At 39.0% G+C, this 20620-nt stretch overlaps 1 pseudogene; it reads right to left on the reverse strand.

Moving 5' to 3' along the window:
* Positions 1-17858: 17858 nt before the first annotated feature.
* LOC114206265 (ATP synthase F(0) complex subunit f, mitochondrial pseudogene) lies at positions 17859-18123 on the reverse strand (annotated as a pseudogene).
* Positions 18124-20620: the final 2497 nt, after the last annotated feature.

Below are 20620 nucleotides of genomic sequence, written 5' to 3' on the forward strand. Positions count from 1 at the left end.
CATTAAAATGACATGATTTGAATACTTACCATGTCTGCATCTTCGCTTATGTCATGACCTAGTTGAAAAAACAACTTATTTTTAAACAGACCTGCATAATAGGAGTATTTCCCATGGAAAAACAAAATTTTCTAACTAATAGAATGTATTGATCATATAAAGGCTCATCAAACCTATCACCTGCATACGACAGTGCTCTGAGTCCTCAATGATTGCTTGGAGACAAAATAGTTAAAAGAGAAGTGCCTAAGTAAAATTCAAAATACCCATGTAGAAGGTGGGTTGCTATTTTATTTTTAAACTTCCACCAACCTGATCTTTTTTTAAAAAAGTGTTTTCTTTATAAAGAAGGATAAATAGGATTATTTAAATGATGTTTCATAATTCAGCTACTCAGGAAATGATAAATTAAGGCTACGACCTCCTAGATTCTCAAATTGGCCATGCACACACACATACATACACACGTAACTGATAGGCTGGCAATTTTCACCTTAAATAGTCTAGATTTACCTGGTTAATCTTACATGTTGACTAATAATATAAAGTGCGATCTCTTACTTTGTACTAATGGTTGATTCCTTGCACACATAATATTTTTTAGAAAGTCTTACTATTTATAGGGAAAAATGGTTAAAGAACATTCACTTTTTTCTCTATGTTGGATATACCCTCCTCTCCTAAAAGTATGCTCTCTAAAAACAAAAACAAAAAAACTAAAGGTGTCTTAAAGTACAATAAATCATAAAACAAAATTTAAATATCAGTAGGGTATTTGTGGGTTGGGGAAGGGAATGTGTGTGGGGATGGTGGGGGAGGGGAAGGAGTTTAGCCTCTGGTCTTCAAAGAAATATAGGAGGTTACTGTGTTTTCATGTTTCCTGAGCTTCCAGCTTCTGCTCACCCCTAGAAGACACAGACTCTCCTCCCGGATCCCAACCCTGTCCAGTGCACTCCTATTCTGTGTGTCAACACAACCAGCCTGGGGTTGTGCCCTAAATACTGGAAAGCCACAAATCACTGGTTCAAATAGACCCGCTTCTTCAAAGGACAGAGTGGAGAGTGGTGAGGGAAGAGGGAGGAGAGATGCTTAAAGTGATTTACGACCCCCCTAGGAGAGGGGTTTTGGCACCTGGGCCATTGTGCTCTGGACAAGGATCTGGCAAGTAACAAGAGACATTGAAATGTACGAGGGGCTGATTAGGATGGTTCAATCTTCCCTGGATTAGTCAGGCATTTGATATAAATAAGTAAACACCAAAATCACCTCTACCACAGCCTAAACCTCTTTCTCTTTTCACTCTTTTCTCCCCCTAAAGAGTGAAAGGGACTAGAGATTAGAAAAAGAGGTCTTGTGTATTCAAAGTGCTAATTCAGAACTTCTTTCTCTAATGCACTCATGAAACATTTTAATTGTCTGACTTTGCATTCAAAAGCCTTGTTTGCAACTCCTAATTGCAGACTGCTTTGAACAAATAATTGAAATGCATGACTTGTGGGGTCTGCTTAAACAATTATAATGTGCTTTGCCGCTAGGTGCTGGTCCCCCTCCCACCCCTGTCCCTTTTTGCATAATGACAAGCAGCCAGCTTGATATTTGCAGCCAAGTTAAAACCTTGCTAATTTGCTGCATGGCAATCTGGGTCTGTGGCAGTGTCAGTACCTGCATTAGTGCTTGCAACAGCAAAAATGGCTCTAATAGTTCAACTGAATGTTAAGAAGACCTTTTCATTTTCTGCTGAGAGAATCCCACTGGGGTTTTGTTTTCAAAATACAAATCTTTCATGTGCCTGTTAGTTTTGCATCTACACACAATTTATGGAGCTATTTCCTTGAAAATTCTCCCCAACCTGATTCTACAGAGTCTTCAACAAATAGGTTCCTTCCTTTCAGGGGGCTCAGGTTTAGAAATGAAAAAAAAAATGTCTATTTCCTAGGAATGCCCCAAGACTGGCCATAGCCAGCCACTGAAGACCACACACAGGGTTGCTACTTTCTGAAAAGGGGCTGTGACTCTCACTTTTCGAATCTAGAACACGGTGCCAGATGTGCCTCCTTCTAGCCTCGTTGTCAGGACTGAGAGGCTTAAGGGAATGAAGGTTGTGTTCACTCATGATTTGAACATTATTTTTTTAAATTTTTTTAAGTTGTGGTAAAATAGAGATAAAATTTACCATTTCAACTATCTTAAGTGTCCAGTTCAGGGGCATTAAGTACATTCACATGCGACCACCACCACCATCCATCCACAGAACTCTTTTCATCTTGTAAAACTGAAACTTTGTACCTGTTAAACAGTAACTCTTCGTCCCCTCCTCAGTCCCTGACAGCTGTTTCTACTGTCTCTATGAATTTGATTACTCTAGTTTGAGCCTTTTTTTTTTTAAACCCAACCTTACATATTTTAAGGTCACTCTTTAGGAATAAGCTATGCCTGGGGCGCCTGGCTGGCTCGGTCAGTGGAGCATGCAACTCTTGATCTCCGGGTTGTGAGTTCAAGACCCATGTTGGGTAGATATTAAAAAATCTTTTTTAAAAAAGGAGTAAGCTATGCCTTTATTGGAATCATCTGGCTCAGTAATTAGCAATTCTCACATTACCTTATTTCTGTTTAGGATGTTGGATGAAAGGAACACTTAGCAGATTAAAAAAAGTAAACTAAAAAGAATTCACTATTTTAAGATCTCAACTCTGCCTGCTAAAAATAGCACTAAAGATATCTTCCTTGTTCCCAGGTGTCTCCCAGATACAGTCAGTTGTCTTGGCAGGTGGTTGGTTACATTCAGAAGAGGGAGCCTCCAGAGGTCTAGGCACTGTGTTTTATCTTAGTTCTAAGTGCTCATGATGACCCATGAGATAAGAATTGTCTTTTTTACAGTTGGGAAGATGGAGCTCAGAAAAGCTGGGTAAGTGGCTCTAAGTCACACAGTGACTCTGTGGGGATACTGGGATGGGAAACTGGGATTCAAGTCAGGTCAGTGGGACTCAAAGCTCTTTTCAAGTCACTGAGCAACACAGCAGGAAGGATCCATAGGAAGTGGTGGTTCAAAGACACTGGCTGTTTGGCAGGGGGACTGGGGATTAACACAGCTTGTCCCAGGACACAGGTGTAACACGTGTGCGGGGCTAAGGGGGGGAATTCCCCATCATTGTTATGAATATCCCGCATCCTGCCTGAAGTAAGTTGCACCCAGCAGGTGGTATTAGAATCCTCTTTGAAACATTAGTGTTTCTTGGTCTTATCTCCAGAGAAGAGCCCAAAGTCTCTTCATAACCCACTTTTGAGCTAAAAACGCCATTCATCTCAAAAACAATGGCTGGCCTTTATTGAGCAGTTACCATGCACCAAGCTTTGTGTATGTCTCATTGCAAACTCAGGCAGCCTTACCCTCAAGTTCACACATTTAACACTACCCAAGACAAGATCTTCTAACATAAAATACAAGTGAAGCAGCTGAGCCCCATTCAACCCCAAACCTTCTTTGGAGAGCCTGTGCGTGTAACACTGGACTATATTGTCCCAAGTAAAATGCACTTCTCTATGATGGGTGGACCAAGCCATCTGAAGTATGTATTTGGGTCTTCCAAATTATATATAGTAAATGACTGAAAGCATCAGCTTTGCTTTTCTAGTCAGGTAAAGTCCCTCTAGATATCCACTACAGAGCTGACTCTAGGATGAAAAAAAAAAAAAAAAAAGACAAACAGCCTCAATCATGGATGGAGAAACTTGTTTTAGTCATCTTGTTGGCTAAAAAACCACATCCAATGTTCTTCTGCTCCCTAGAAGCCCAAATTAAAATTTCAAATCTGTGCTATGGAAAACAAATGATGCATACATCTGCTACAGATTTCTCCAGAAAATATTCATTCACTCACAGAAGAGTAGTTAAGAGCTCTGACTTTGGAAACTCAGGTTCAAATTCAATGTCTGTCATTTATTGGCTGTGTGATCTTGGGCAAGTTACTTAACTTTCCTGTTCCTCAGTTTTGTCATTTGTAAAATGGGAATAACAAAGGCACCTACATCAAAGAAGTAGTTGAAAGGGCTACCTAAGCACTGAAAAAATAGTACCTACTATTATTATTTTAAGTTGAGAGGTAATTTGGCCTCCAAAATATTTTTGCCAAAAACATTTCACCCAAATTTAACCAAACTTTTGCTCCTACTTGTAGGTTTTAGAATACACAAGGGATAAAAGAACAAGAGACATGATACTACAAGGGAAAAATATCAGACGCTTCCAGAATTGTGATACATTCTATAGGACAACTGGTCAGGAGCCCCCTACTGATTATTAACTAACAATGAGTCTTCCAATTAGTCTAACACTTCTATGTCTGCCCTATGGCCACTAGTCATCATCACAAGCCTAGGCATAGCAGGTCTCAGGCCCATATTGTCACTGGAGACCTAGTACCATGTCCAGTGCAGATAGCTAGTTGTTTTGCCTTAGCCAAACAGCTAATAAGTACTGAAGGAAGATTAAAACATCCTTTCCCCAATACCTGTTTTTCTCAACTCCCCTTGCCCTGCACCCCACCCAAACTACTATGCCTCAAATGCTGAGATCATTTTGATCTGGCTTTTGTAACTGCAGTTAGTAGAACAGCTGAAACAGAACAACCACAGAAAAACTGAAACCTACCCCACATCTCGGTTCTGATTTACCTTTTTGTACATTTGAGTCATTGGCTACCATCTGCTGAACTAGCTACCTGACTCCATCCTCAGGGGCCACAGCTGACTCAATCCGCCCCATTTGCTTGGTGAAAGAGGGCACATTCAAAGGTAAACCAGCTCACTCTGCAGTTTGCTCTTGATTATTCACTAAGACTTTCAGGGCTTATCTATGAAGTGTTAATGGAAGAACCCAAGTCTGTGAATGTGACCCTCTTTGCCCAGCATCTAGCCCAGACCGGATATAGGCAAGTTCTTAGATATGTTTTCTGCAGAGGATCTCTTTTCATCATTCATCTTCAAATCTGACCCGACCTGAAGGGACACCCACAAAGCTGGGACAACTTAAGCATCGAAATGAACAGCTGACTGTAATGGAATGAAGCACCTTGAATATCTAAATATCCATGAGTCCATCACAATACTCAAAAAGAGCAAGCAAGCAAACAAAATCCTCACTTATTATCAGTGGAGTTGGCCAATATACCAAGGAAGGAAGGAAGGAAAGAAAAAGAAAAGAAAGAAAAAAAGAAAAGAAAAGAAAAAGAGAGAAAGGAAGAAAGAAAAAGAAAATCGGTAAAGAACTGTTTCAGGATAACCATTAAGCCCCAGTTCATGAAGTAAGATCTTCTTTATGGATGAATACTGGGTAATATAGAAGAAATGATAAAATTAGAAAATCACCATTTTTGCAATCCATAAAAGAATAACAGATTTAAACAAGGGTCATCTATGCATATTAGGGGAAAGCTTAATAGGGAATTAGATTTAGCTGGTGTCAAAGTATGACCTCCCCCAACCAGATTTCTCACCAGTCACAAGGAGAAGCCATGTTGGGGATCAGGCTATGTGATATAAACATGAGATCAGTCTTAGCACTACAAAATTAGGACAGCCAGACATTAAATACTCTTTATGAGATTCATATAAAGTACATAGCACCACCTATAAAATATTCTTCTCAAAAATATTTCATCCAAATCTAGCCAAGCCTTTAGATACTACTTCCAAGTTAGAGGAAAGAGCAGAGGAAGAAAAACAAGATAAATGACATCACAAGAGGAAAAAAAATCAAGCAATTCAAGTATGTGATATATTCTACAGGACAACTGGTATTGCATCCTCAATAAATCAATGTCATGAAAATGGAGAGGAAACAAAGAGATGGATCCTAACATAGATAATACACGAGAATTAAAATTATGGAATTCTATCATTTTCTGGAAGCTGACTTTCTTTCTAGAACAGTGCCCAGGGCAAGAACTAGGCCATACTGAGCACTCAATACACATTTGTTAAATGAAAGAATGAATAGTAAGTGAATGAATAGATGAGATCAAAGAAGCTCAGAGGGCTGAGTGCTGTACTCAATGGCAGGTGGCTGTTCGGTGGTAAAGCTAGGACTAAAATTTGATCTACTGGTTCCTAACCTTGAGTTTCTTCCCTAAGTCTCTAGTTTTGCTTTTTCCTGTATAATTTAGTTCTAGATTTAAGAAGCCTTAAGAGACATAACAACCAAAAGTAATGTGTGGTTCCTGCTTGGATCTTGGTTTGAACAAAGCAGCTGTAAAAAACATTTTGAGGACAACTGAGAAACTCAACAGGGACTGGCTAATAGATGACATTGAGGCATCTCTGACAATTCCGTCAGGTGAGAGAACAGTATTGTGGTTACACAGGAAGTGGTCTGTCCTTATTTTCTAGAGAACTAAAAATTTTAGAGGTAAAAGTTATGACACTGGTAATTTTCTTTAAAATACTCAGCACAGGGCACCTGGGTGGCTCAGTTGGTTAAGCATCTGCCTTTGGCTCAGGTCATGATCCCAGGGTCCTGGGATAGAGTCCCACATCTGGCTCCTTGCTCAGTGGGGAGCATGCTTCTTTGTCTGCCTGACACTCCCCCTGCTTGCGCTTGCACTCTCTGACAAATAAATAAATAAAATCTTTTTTAAAAAATTTAAAAAATAAAATACTCAGCACAGGGGCACCTGGCTGGCTCATGCAACTCTTGATCTCCAGGTTGTGAGTTTGAACCCCACTTTGGGTATAGAGATTACTCAAAAAAAATTTTTTTTAAAGATTTTATCTATTTTTTTGACAGAGAAACACAGTGAGAGAGGGAACACAAACAGGGGGCATGGGAGAGGGAGAAGCAGGCTTCCCGCAGAGCAGGGAGCCCCATGGCAGAGCTTGATCCCAGAACCCTGGGATCATGACCCAAGCTGAAGGCAGACACTTAATGACAGCCACCCAGGCACCCCTCAAAAATTTTTTTTAAATTAAGAAAAAATACTCCAGCACAAAGAATTTGGTGGACTACTTATGGTAACATGTTGATAATTATTTAATCTGGGAAATGGGTACATGTGTATTTATTAGACTATTCTTTCTTTGTTTAAAAAATGTTCATAATAGGAGCACCTTGGTGGCTCAGTCAGTTAAGCTTCTGACTCTTGATCTCCGTCTCAGGTCTTGATTTCAGGATAATGAGTGCAAGCCCTGCTTTGGGCTCCACACTGGGCATGGAGCTTACTTTTTTTTTTTAAATCTTGTTTATTTATTTATTTTGGAGAGAAAGTGTGTGTGTGTGTGTACGTGCACGCACACACACACACACAAGTGGGGAGAATCAGTAGATCAAATATTGATCAGCATAAAAACAATACAACAGTTCTCTCAAGATTTTAAAACTGGCATTGCATCAACATGTTGATCTAGGATGCACAACCTCCAGAGCAGAGAAAGCAAACTGGTAACCCATGGGAGGGTCGGAGAGGGGAAGGGAGAGAATCTCAAGCAGACTCCCTGCTAAATGTGCAGCCCAGTGCAGGGCTTGATCCCACAACCCTGAGATTACCACCCAAGCTGAAACCAAGAGTCTGAAGCTCAAACAACTGAACCACCCAAGTACCCCACGTGAAGCCTACTTTAAAAAAAGTGTTCATAATAATAACATTGATAACTAGATAGGAGACAGAGAGAAGGAAAGACAGCATGATGGACAGACAGATAGAGACCCCAGCCAGCAAAAACCTGGAATTCTTTCATTTCTCAATGTTCCTACTGAGGTAAGCATAATATAAAAGAACATTTTCTCATACAGCTCTTTTTTTTAAGAACCTTAAGATTAATAATGACTTAATTCTTGGTAATATTCATTAAAATCTTCAAGTCACATGCTTTTGCACAGCCCGTTGTGTTGAATAAATAGCTCAGAAACCACTCGAATGTCCCAAAACATTTAGAATGTGTTTCTCAAACAGTGTGCAGGAAATATTATTTCTCATCATGTTCCGTTAAAAAAAAAAACAAAAACACAGGGGGAGGATGCCAAGGACAAGTGAGTTTTGTAAATCCTGGGCTAGAGCAGCCTTTAGCTTTCTGCTGATGATAAATCTGAGAAGCATCTGGCCCTTAGTTAAAGCATTTTGCATCACATTTAAATGGTAATTCTAAGAGGGTGCCACAGAGAGGGCTAGTAACTTGGTTTCTGCTTAATACTTTGCTGACCCCAAATAATTCAGTTCTTTTACAACATGATGGGTTGGGGTGGACAGAGAACACTTCTTTCCTTCCTAACCCATCTACTCTGTGTACATGTCTGAAGGAGAAGCGTCTGTCTGTGGTGGCAGCAAACCACAGACTGGTTAGTGATACCCCTCCTGCTTAGTGCTGGGGTATCTCCCTAAACTGTGAGAAGAAATCACACTTTTGAGCCGGAGAAAGCATACAGGAGACTATTGGTTCATAGTTGCATGATTTTAAGGTACTAAACTGTACATGAGCAGAGCAAGACAAAATAGGGAAACTGTAGAATGAGCACTGTGTTTAGAATTGGCAGACCTGGGTTTTAGTCTGTTTTGCCTATAACTGGTTACGCGTCACCAACACAAGACTTTGCCTTATCTCATCTATTAAATATCTATCTATTCATCTTCTCATTCCCAAGTATTTTTTGAGTGCCCAATATATCCCAAATACTACACTGGGAAGACATGTCTGCTTCCAGACACTGATAGAATTCCGAAAGCAGTATATTACTCATGAATGATCTTTGCCAGTTTCCATAATCCCCTTCCCCTCCTTTTGTACAAGTAATCGAGAATAACTATAGATACTTTTGAGAATGCCAGATCTCAGCTAAACCATAAGGAAACTTCTGGGTGTATATAAATGATCAATAACAACAGTTCTCTCAAGATTTTAAAACTGGCATTGCATCAACGTGTTGATCTAGGATGCACAACCTACAAAGCAGAGAAAGCAAACTGGTAACCCATGGCCAGTCCAGCTCACTACTGTGCTCTGTGTAACTTGCATAATGCATCTGTTCAGTTGTTCTTATAACGGGGAAATAGTTCTCTATACCACTGTCTTTAAAAAGTGGAAAAATCATAGAGGGGATTAGGAGCAACAGATGTTTTCAGGAAAATGGTACTGAGCATACATTGGGCTCTAACCTGTTTTTAAGGGTTTTGGTTTTTTTTTTTTTTAATATATATCTATCTGAACTCTACAGCCACTGAGTCTGTGATACTTCACTCTAGACTAAAGGACAAGTTTGTCTGTATTGTGACTCTCAAAAAAAAAAAAAAAAAAAAAGCTGTTCCCTAATGCGAGGAGTTAGGGGAAAACGGAAAAAAGGGAAACAAGCAGAGGCTGCCCTCTTTCTATAACTTCCCAGCCATCCCAGAGAAAGACCAAACTCACACTCAGCTCTGAGACACACTGGGGATTATCCGGCTCAATCCTTTTATTTAATATATGAAGAAGTCAAGCCTCAGAGAAGTCAAGAGCTTGACCCAAGCCAGATAGCCAACCTAAACAGGCTGAACCCCTGTGTTTTTCCTCTCTTTTAAGATGCCTCCACCTCAAGTGAAAAGTGAAACTGCAACTTCTGTTAAATCATGTTTTTATCATCTCCGAACACCACAACTTTTTACACACTGTTTCCACTCCAAGCTGATTATCTAAGTGAAATCTCTCATTCTATCCTGGCAGCAGGAGCCCAGAGAAATGAGCCCCAAGAGTAGACCCATTACCAGCACGCTTTGCAAAGCTTCTCCAGTTTGCTAAGAAGCACTTCAGAGCCCCAAGTTCATCTCTCTAGTGTCACAAGACAGCAGCTGCTCTTGCAGGAATGTCACAAGTGCAAAACAAAGGAATTCAGGTTGGGTAGTAGAGGTCAGTGTTTAGAACATGGACTTCAGAGCGAACCCAAGCCTGGTGGAAACTTTCTTTTGACTCAGTCTCCTCTTCTGAAACACCAAGCGAACTAAGCACCTATTTCAGATAGTTGTTGTTGGAATAAAATGAGATAACAAATAAGAGAATGCCTGGCATAAGTGTCAAAAAGACATTAGTTACCATAGTTATAGCTAGACAAATGAATGTATTATGTGCTTGGACTGCTTTTTATTGCTTTTGTTTTGGAAATCAAATATTGTAATCTCTTTCCATGAGTGGTTTAGAAATTGAAGTTCCAACAGAAGTTTTCAACAAAGATTATAATGAAAGCAGCAAATTTCCTGACATAAAGGTTTTTTTTTTTTTTTTTAATCTTAATGGGACCTCAAACCAAGTTCAACCTTAGTTAGGAACCTTGGCAAGGCTGTTATTCTGTTCTCCCCCTAGTATGCCATACTGGATTTGCTTATTAATGTTGCATTCCTTCTCTGCTTTAATCAACCAGCATGGGCACTATGAGAAAAATGTAGTAATCACCTCCTTCCCCAACAGGTATACTAACTGCATCATTTCCATAACAAACTCATCCTTGATCAGCATGAGCCCTTTGCCACTAGTCCCTTCCATAGCAGCTCTCCCTCTGATGGGTCCATGTCTGGAAGTTTAGAGCATAATAGTCCCCGAATGTTGGGGAGGGGGTATAAACTAGGCAGGGGATGTTGAGGAGTCTGGAAGCACTTGGTGTTTGAATAGGAAAGCAAAGCCATCTAATCTGAGCATGTTTACAGTATGGTAGTGTTGTGAACCACCTTCAAAACATGAAACAGGAGAAATAACCCAACTGCAGCTCACAGAGTTTAGCCCCATCCTTTAACTCTGGCATATAGTTCCCATGTCACTAAGAGTTTGAATTCATCTTTATTAATCTATAAACTCATGCGGAATGTATTTTTTCTTGCTGTCCTCCAAAATACTGAGCTCCTATCAACTACAGCTGAAGTTGGTTCTCTGCTTGAGGGTATTGCAATTTCTCTGCTTTTGAAAACTGAAGGGAAAGGAAGGGGGAAAAGCCTAAGTGACACATTCCTGTGCAACTTTGCAAAAATGCTCCTCAACCCCAGCAGTCCCCAAGCAACCACATAAGCAGTTACTTGTATAGCACTGCAGTAGAGGCCTGCTATTAGTCCCTAAGGTTAACAAACGCTCCTGAGAGGGATTGTGCACTCTGGGTTATTAGGACAAATAATCTCCTCAAATGATTTTTTAGGAGACTTGGCTTCACAGAAGGCCTAAGGTTTATTCTAAAAGTAACTCATTGCTGAATGTTAGAAAAAAGAAACAATTTGTAAAAGACTGATAATCAACAGTATGATATCAGTATGATCTCAAGTTAATTATATGTATCCCTATATATATAAATTTATATACCACAAAATACAGCTGTATTTCCTGGGTAGTGATATAATAGCAAATTTTTATTTCACTTTCTTTTACAAATCTGTATTTGCTATTTCTGTCTACAATAAATATGTATAGTATTCACTGTTTAAAAAGAAGGACCAAATCAACTAAAGAAAAATAAACAAAATGAAGCATTCTGGGGGTCACAAGCAGGGGGAAGTTGGGTTAATATGAGCAGAATAACTGTTGCTTTCATTGATAGCCTGCTAATGTCCCCTTCTCTTAGCTGGCCTGTCAAGGAAAACCCCATTAGGATTCAGGGGCCTGATGTGCTCAGTATATTTATATATTACACTTAACATGTCTGCTATGTCATAGATTTCATACTCTCACCCTCCTACATTTACAAACTCCAAATCTATGCCTACCACATTTGCTCTTTTCTCTGGCAAAGAGAATTCCCACAAGAAGTAGAAACACTAAATTTTTAACAGTTAATTCTTTATAATTAGGAATAGAGACATATTCTCATTAGTACTTTGCTGTGTGAAATTCTCTGAGTTCTGTGATCTTTCCTGGAGCCACACTTTCAGATTCTTTTTCAAGGCAGTGGCAGCCAGTGTGCTCCACCCAACTGGCAAAGGAGTGAGAAGAGAAACCCACCAGAATGTCAAGTTCTAGTTGGTTAGTGAAAAAGAGTAAGCAATAAGGAAGGTAGGAGAGCACAGAGTCTCATAAAAATTTGGAAAATAGGTTTCTTTGTTTTTTTAAACTACTATTTATTCTTATTTTATTTATTTTTGTTTATTTTATTTCTTTTAAGTAATCTTTACACCAACATGGGGCTCAAACCCACAACCCAAAGATCAAGAGTCACATGCTCTACCAACTGAGCCGGCCAGGTGCCCCTGGAAAGTAGGTGTTCAATGGTACTTTATATATTTGCTCTAATTCTACTGATGTTTTAGGCCTTGGCTTAAATGTCTTTAAATGTCTTCTGCAAGAATGGCCTCCCCAGTTCCTCAGATTAGTTAGTCCCCCACTGTACCCTATCACTGCACTTTGTTTTTATCATTGTGGCATCCATCTCTGCTATAATCAAATAATTATATGTGCAAATGTTTGTGTAACTATCTGTGTTTCCCAAAAGACTATGTCTTTGGAGGCAATGTCCTCAGCACCTAGTTCTGTGGCTAGAACACAGTCACGTATTTATTGAACAACTGAATGAATAAATGAATGAGTGAGTAAAAGAACAAAATATTTTTCCAGCTCTTTTCTGTAACCTCTTTCTACTTTCTGACATTCAGCTTCATATTAATTGCTTACCAACCTCATGATAATATAAATTAAAAATATGTATTGTGCACCTGCTAGTTATTATTGGATATAAATGGTACTTCACATTTTTTCAGTGCTTTTCAAATGCTAAGGTGAGGTGGTTGTGGTGTTGCTTTCATACAAGATCTGAGGGACAAGAGGCTCAGTAAATGATTTGCCCAACCAAGGTCACAAAGATTTAGAACCACAACTGCAGATGCTTCTCACAGTATTCACTTACCATCTGGGACACACAGGTCCTTTGCTCCCTTGAGCACCAGCCCCAACTCTGAAGTCTTTCCTCTACAGAACTTCTGTTCTTGGGCTCCCTTTATTTTAGAGGTTCATAGCTAGTAGATGTGATCAACAATGTTTAAACTTACTCCAGATAAAATTTGTATTTTATTTTTTTTTAATTTGTATTTTAACAGAGACCCTTGAGATGATTATAGGTAACGTAAGAATCTTTTAACAGTTACAAATTTAATGTGAATTAGAAAAAATTTGTAAATAGACACCAAATCCTTAATTTCATGGATACTATTGCTTTGGATAATGCTAAGCATAAAGAGAAGTCAATTTAAAGGAAAATGTCAAATAAATAGAAGAAAAAGTAATTCATAGATCAGGCAAATATTGGGAAGACAGTATATAAATATCTGAGTTTAGGAAACACGCTTTTAATTCTAAGGATTTAAGAACTAGGTACGTAATAGATACTTGATAAGTGTCCATTCAACCATTTATTTAGCAAAAAAATTGTTGAGCTCCCACTATATATCTTAAATGCTAGAGAAACAATGGTGAGCAAGACAGCTAGCACCCCTTTCACCAAGTCATAGCCATTCACATAAAGGAATAGAAAAAGGACAGATGAATGGATGGATGGGTGAAGGAAGGTATATTCAAATAGAGTAATTTTGATGAAATATTAGGGCTAGAAAAGAAAGATTTTGAGCTGGGCAGTCTCTACAAAGTCCTCAAATCACCACCCAATTATATTTCCCATGGAGCAAAGCATATAGACCATTAGGTTTTACTTAGTTTCTTTTGGAGTTTCAACAGAGATAAAATTTTCTTATCTATGTATTTTCTCCTAGCAATATCTGGGTCCATCTGTTAGATAATTTGACTGCCACAAAATCTGGATATATTAGCCACACAAATGTCCCAGAAAGCCAAAGATGTCATGAATGACCACAAATGACCCTTTATAGTCTGGATTCTAGGCCCTGGAAACCTTGAGGGTTGTGGGAGCAGGAACCCAAAAAAGTCTGGATGATTTCCTGTCATGCTGAAGGACGAAAACAACATAAACAAGCATATACTCTAGAAATCTTATAAATATTTCTAACATAGACATTTGAGTGACTATTAAAAGGAAAGCAAGTATGTAGACATGCATATGTAAGAAGAAAGCACAACACAGCTCTCACATATGATTCTGGATGTTAGCTCAAGTTTCTAAGTTTCAACCTTGGCTACTTCATGGAAAATCCATCCTGCCTTTTCAGTAAGTGTTTTCCCCAGTTTACCATTGCTTCTTGATGAAGATGGATGGATCTGCATCTGGCATTCTAATTAGATTAGAGAATAATGACCAGGAAGATCTTGAGGAGGAGAGGATAATTTATTACTCACATTACTTCCACCCTAAGTGTTCAGAAGTAAACTAATTCCCCCCAGAATTCACTTATCACACTCAGAAAACACAAGTGGGAAACAAGGAGAACTTCCACGCTTTGGCCCTGTTACAATGGGTCATGGTTATGAGCCCTTACATATTTCCAACCACGTCCCTTAACTCTCTACCCAGAGGATAATGTTATCTGTAGGAAAAGGGGATAGTTGTAGTTGCTATCATGTATTACAAGGTGACATATGCTGGACATTTTTAATTCTCCAAATAAATCTTGTGAGGTAGATGGAATTATTCCTCTCATACAGAAGGAGCAAACAGAAAATCCAGAAAGTAACTTGCACAAAATCATGCAGTTGGTATATTATGGAATAAGAATTTGAACTCAAATGTGGCTCTAAACCCATGTTCCTAATTGCTCTGTTGCCTTCCAAATGACCACACTTCCTAATTAGTCCACACAATACCCAGCAACTATAGCTGAAACATCACAGTACCTAGAAACAATCTGCAAGTGACAAGTGATAACAATAACTTCATTCATTTCAGGGCCAGGGCCTAAACTAACTAGTAGCAGGGCTGTGATCACTAAAGGTGCGGGACTAGAGTCCTAACGCAAGAGGTGGAGTCCTCCTCCTTTGCACATGTATGCACATCTCCTCAGCACAGGCCCTCAGGTTCTAGTAGGCTGTGCTGCCCTTGAGGATGAAGCAGATGCCCCTGCCATTCTGAGAGTTAAACTGGCCAATGGATTGGCTTCCTTCCATTTCATCATCCAGTTCATTGTTCAGTTTCGGGGACAGGAGAAAGAGGTAGCTTTGGTGAGATGGAAAGAGAACTGGCCACACAGTGACTGAACCATTTCTTAGAAGAACTTTGGGCAAATCACTAAACAGCACAACCTTCAGTTTCCTCATCTGTAAAACAGGACTGATGCAGTGTGCCTAACTCAAAGGTAGGATCAGATGTGACTATGCGTGAGATGCACAGTATGGAACAAATTGGCAGAGAGAACAGAGAAAGAAGAAAATTAACATTGATTTGACCGCCCTGACATGCTAACCTCCTATATACCATGTCTATACACTTGTATACATGGCTTCATTTATTTGTCACAGCACTTTGTCCAGGTAGGTACTGTCACCCCCCTTTTGAGATGAGAAAACAGGACACAGCAAAGTTAACTAACCTAATCATGGTCCACAGCTAGTTTGTAACAGATTTGGATTTGAATTAAGATGAGTTTGACTTGATTTCCAGAGTCCCACACTGTCTCTCAATGTAAGTACTGGAGACACTGTTTTATAAAGCAATAAACAAAACCATCAATAAGAAAATAAAGAAAAATCATTTCAGGAAGCAAAACTCCTCTGAAGTCAACTGAACACGGTCACATGATAATGAGTTCCCGGGAGACTGGGGGGGTGGTGGTAATGGGGAGAGGATCCTTTAGATGGGGGAGTCAAGGAAAGCTCTGTGTGAAGGGGTATCTGAACTAAGGTCTGAAGATGAGAAAGAATCAGCCATGTGGAAACAGCAGGGAAGAGCACTCCAAGCAGAGAGAACAATAAATGCAAAGGTTTGGAGGCAGGAACAAACGTGCAAATTAGGGGAACAGAAAGAGGGAGACTAGTGTGGTTGGCCTGCGCTGAGCACAGGGGAGAAGGGAAACACACCAGGAGCTAGAAGAGGCAGGCCAGTAGCTTGGCCACCTGGGGCCACAAGATCTGAATTTTATTCTAGTTGTCCTGGGAATTTCTCAAAAGAATCAAAATAAAGGCCTTGCATTTGCTCCCCACCCCAGATGAGTCCTACAAATTCCCTGCAAGTCAGCATTTGCATTTTTCCATAGAATGGAGGAGCAGCACAATGAATTACCTAGGTCTTCAAGGATTGTGACTGTATCTGACATAGATCTATCCATTCACATGTGGACAAGAAAGTAAATTCTCTCTGGCAGGCACTAGCCAGCATCACTGAGAGATATCCAGGCTGCATATGAGAAGTTTCCTTTTTTGCTGCAGGCCGAAAAAATATTTGCCTGCAAGGCTACTGATCCTGGGCCGACCCTGTGCCCTGGCAGAGGTTGGCACTCACAAGTACCCAAGCCCATGATGACACCCTGGTGAATTTTCATTTGCATACAAACATATCATCACCTCCTCCAAACCTTTCTCCCCTTAGCAGAAGAGACATCAGAAACTCGTAGTTGTGGTATAAATTGGATTTGGACTCAGATGAGAAGTTAGAATTCTACACTTTGCATGAAGGGAGTTAACTAAACTCACTGAGCTCAGTTTATCTACAGAACAGTGATAGAAAAACAAATCCCACACAAGTGTTGTAGAATAAAAAACAGTGATGACAATTGTGAAAGTACCCTACATAGTGTCTACCATGTATTACATGTTCAAAGATGTATATTTTAATAAACTGGAACAGCTAAACCTTGCCGCATAAACCGAGAATCAGATAAGAAACACCATTTGGGAACTTCTGTAGGCTATTGCATCCTGTATCTATGCAACATGAGAAAGGGAGAATGAGAACAAATCCAAATTCAAAACATTACTTCAAAATACAAATATCTTCAGTATCAAGAAAATGCAAAATTTAAATATTAGAATCAGCTAAACTTGAGAGATAGGAAAATGAATAATAAATGCAGGTAAAAATTTACAGTTCTGTTTTATGCATACAAGGGGAATAATTAACTAATCTCAAAACATGTAAATGAGGGCTTAGAAGCATTTTCAAAACACCACATCCAGTTCCAGTTACATATGCGGAATTTGCTACATTATAATAATTAGTTTTTTTTTTACAAAAGATTTATTTATTTTGAATAGAAGTATTAAATATTATACTAATTACTGGTTATTTTACTTTGTACCCAGGGAAAAGAAATGAATATTCATTAGCTCCTTAAGCTACTGATCCTCCACCGACTAGACAGATTTCAACATCACCATGAAGCTGTGGGTGGGTGGAAAATGCTCCCTGTAAAACCAGGCTCTTGCTACAAATCACAGCCCAATGTATTCAGCTAATGTGCACATGCTAGAATCCCCAAGTGAATCCTGCTAACATTGTAAGCCTAGAGTCCCCAGCTGAGTAGCCAATGAATGAGAATAACTGTTAAATTGAGAATAAATGTTAAATTGATCATAAAACAACAGAATTTTACTGTCTACACAATCCAGTGATCTTGAACAATTCCTAAAATACTAAACACGGTTTCATACAATAAAACTAACATTGTCATCTGTCCAAAACATGCCTATTTCATTCCAAAAGAATATTTCAACATACATATTTCAACCATTTTCCAACTTGGCTTTTGATCCTATTTTAAGGAAAGTATCCATTCCAAAGGACCAAGGTTGAGATTTTAATTTATGAGTTATTTTCGCTATAGCTCAATAGGCAAACACTTTTTTTTTTTCTGGTGAAAGGGAAAACCAGGCAATAGATTTCTCAAGATACTAGTCTGGTTAACTTCTTTTTTTTTTCATGTACCAGTCATCTTCTATCGGGTGGTAATTCTCAATTCAAATACAAAAGGATTCAGGGGTGTCAGGCAAAGGTCATGTTCAGGAATGCAGAGTGTGCCCTTCACACTGGGCCCACTTCAGTGGTACTTGCACAGCCACTCATGTTTCAGTTCCTTGTAAAAAAGGCAGTAGTTGAAAAGCACGTAAACTGCCAGCACCAAAGAAATCTCAGCGATGCTCCCTTTTTACACTGACATACTTGTTGTGATAATAGTCAGAACCTTTTTGAAATGCTCCAGCAATGCCTTTAGGGGTGAAATCCCACATCAGTATCCAGTTTAGCAGCTCTCCTACTTTGACATCCATGAGCTGCTTCTCCTTCACTGGTACAACTGATGTCATCTTGGAGTCCGATGTCTGCAGTGAGTCTGGTTAACTTTTAATTCTTGCTCAGTTTAAGGTACCTCTGTGTTGGGAGTTCTCATGTGGCTTGATTTTTCTTTTTTGGTTTGTTAAGCTTTGTGAACCAATTTATTGCTTGAGTAACTCCCTACCACAGAGGAGGGGAGGGGCTGTGGCTCTGGGGGAAATGGGTCTTGCAGAAGGGGCCTCTCGTTTCCCTCTTGGGCCTTGTCTATGATGCTGACCTACAGCCCCAGTGGGGCACACTGGGCAGATTGTTAATTACACCAGATTGGGCTAGGAAAGGGTGACTAGACCAGAATGCACACAGCAATGTTGCCTATATGGAAAACAACCCTGGGTCGTGCTTCCATGTGGGCAGAATATCAGGATGGGGGTAGAAGTATGTAAATCATAATAGCTTGACCTTGTTAGCTTCTGAGAAAGTAAAAATTCCTCACCATCTAACACAGAGTACAATAGGGGGTGTGGGGGTGTGTCTCTATAGGAAGTTTCACATTTCTGGGTGTTAGGACAGAAGAGGACTCATTCAACAAGTATTTGAGTAACAAGCATGTGCTGTACTCTCTTGCTACTTCAAGTGTGGTTCCTGGACAAGCCACATCCACATAACTTGGGAGCTTCTTAGAAATGCAAGTTCAAGGGTCTACCCCAGACCTACTCAATCAGCATCCTAAGGTGATTCTTACATTAGTTTGAGAAATGCCGCTAGACACCATGTTAGGTGATCTGCTAATCTCTACCACTGATGTCCATTTAACACATTATAAAAATAAAAGTCCAGGTCACACATCTGCCAAAACTTGCTTATGTCACAACTTAAGATATAACTCTCACTATGCTAGAAGCATGGCATAAGTATTTACAGTGATATGAAGTAGACAAGGGCCTTTTATAAAGATCTCATATGCAAGCCAAGAAAGAGCCTCACTTTAAGGCAAACAAGGATGCCTCAACCTACCTGATACAGGTAGACCAACAAAGCTCCCATTTCTACATTCAGGTTGGAAAAGTTTCCCATATAGAAACCCTAGACACTAGGAAGACCTAGGAAATAGAGGATGGTCTCATCTGGTTTCCATCTGGCAATGAGAGAGGGCTAGAAGGAAAATTACTCAATTCATTTAGCCAGCTAATTTATTTAGGTCTTTCACTAGTCCATAGCCCTTGCATGGGAGAAATCACATGAGGTAGATAAACATCAGGGAGAGATGTCTCCATTGATTTCATTGAACAGTTGTGTTACATTTTATCTTCATTTTCTGCTCTAATAGATGCTGGTAATACTTCTTGACAGGTTGTGTAGAGCCACAGATTTTCTAAAGCCAAATGGAAGTGACTTTAAAGATACTGTGGAAATTAATGACCCATGAGAGTTTTCTATGGACTTATATCTACTCTCCCCGGAGCTTCCTCCATGTCAATCTTTATCAACTTGCCTATTTCCCAGCATCTTACTTTTACATTTTTCTTTTAATTTTTAATTACAAAAGCATTGTATAAATTCATGTTTTCAGAAAAAAATCAATACAAAAATAATATAGTAAAAAAGTGAAAAATCTCCTTTACTCTCCTACCCAAGAGTAATTACTGTTAACAGTGGAATGCATTTTTCTAGACATTATTCAAATGTACATTGTATATGCATATAACTAAATGTAGTAGTTTTGCATACTTGGACCATACTATATTATTACTATGCAACTTTTTTTTTTTTGCTTACTTGCTTTTTTCCACTTTATTTTGGAGATGGTTCTCTCTCTCACCATATATTATATACATACAATTTCTTTTCTTTTTTAATATACATATAATTTCTAAAGAGTTGTATAATGTTCCATAAATTATATTTATTAATTTAATCATTCCTCTATTGATATTTAGTTCCAATGAGTTTTTAAACAATTATAACAAATTTTCCAGATATAAGAGCAATATATGAAAATCAAGAGCTTTCCGTATATTAACAATAACTAATCAATATATAATTATTAAAAAGCCCATTCACAGTAATAGAAGTGTACAAGGACAACATGAAAAAAATCTATAAAATGTACTGAGAGGTACAAAAAACCAGAATAGTAGAGACATATACGTTGTTTGTTTCAGATGAGAAGACACAATGTTGTAAACATATCAACAATTATCTTTACAAAAATCAATGCACTCCCAAACATATGGCAGCGGGAGAGTTTATACAACTTGACAAACTGGACATAAAGTTATTCTGAAACAGTAAGTGTGAGGGAGAGCCAAGTAAATTTGGGGAGGAGTAAAAAGACACAGTTAAAACTCCTTCAGTTTTGGTGAGTGGAATTGCTTTAACTGTAGTATCACCACGTTTTGCCCAGGGCCAGCAGAATAACCATGTTTTTGAACTGGAGGCCCAAGAGAGAGCAAGAGAGAGAGAGATTGAGAGACAGAGACAGAGAGGGAAAGAGGAGGGGGGGAGAGAGAGACAGAGAAAGAGAGAAAA

Source organism: Eumetopias jubatus, unplaced genomic scaffold (assembly GCF_037043125.1).
Source record: "Eumetopias jubatus isolate StellerSeaLion01/CBP00866 unplaced genomic scaffold, mEumJub1_p1.0 scaffold_7, whole genome shotgun sequence".
Classification (NCBI taxonomy): Eukaryota; Metazoa; Chordata; class Mammalia; order Carnivora; family Otariidae; genus Eumetopias; species Eumetopias jubatus.